Below are 842 nucleotides of genomic sequence, written 5' to 3' on the forward strand. Positions count from 1 at the left end.
TTACTCTAAATTAACTCTTACTTCATTACTAATTGATGATCCATTATGATTGTTATTAATTCATCATATATTAACTCATGTTCACAAGGTGATATCATTATATTTCCCATCTGTGAAATCTACAAGGAAAAAAAAAATAATCAAGTAGCTTAGTAAATATTAAGAGTTTTGGAAATGATAACGTCGTGTAATGTTTTATTTTTGTAATAATAATTATTTGGCTAACAAAAACACACTAAAACTGTATACAGGACATACAGGACATTCATAAATCACAGAAGTTTAGTTTTAGTCGTAAGCTGATAAAGAAATACATTTTCAGAAGAAGTCCTTAATATAAGAATAAGAACACATTACAAAACTTCATAAGATGAAAAAAAATAATGAAATGAAAATGACAATTATTTTTACTGAAATGTTAAAAATTATTATTGAAAGCTGCAATTTATCACTTACTATTTTATAAAAATTATTATAAAAATACGCTAGTACACTAATATTTTACATTGAGTATAGAGGACCTAAACTAAAGGTGCTACCTTCATTTTTTGATTATAGTCTTAGTCAGTATTCCAATAAAATAAAATATGGGTACATTATTGGTAATATAAATTATAAATTAATCGATACAATTATATACCTAGAATATTAAGTGAACTTTTTAACTGTATAAGACATATTATATAAATAATCTATATAATAAAATTAAGTGGCGGGATAATCGTGACCATTTTTCTGAAGAGATATTAGACCGATTCAATTTATTTTTTTTTCAATACATTCTTTTCGTCGAGAAGAAGAACGTATCGCAATTATATTCGTGTCAGGACGCCACCGGTAGG

Source organism: Acyrthosiphon pisum, chromosome X, assembly GCF_005508785.2.
Source record: "Acyrthosiphon pisum isolate AL4f chromosome X, pea_aphid_22Mar2018_4r6ur, whole genome shotgun sequence".
Lineage (NCBI taxonomy): Eukaryota > Metazoa > Arthropoda > Insecta > Hemiptera > Aphididae > Acyrthosiphon > Acyrthosiphon pisum.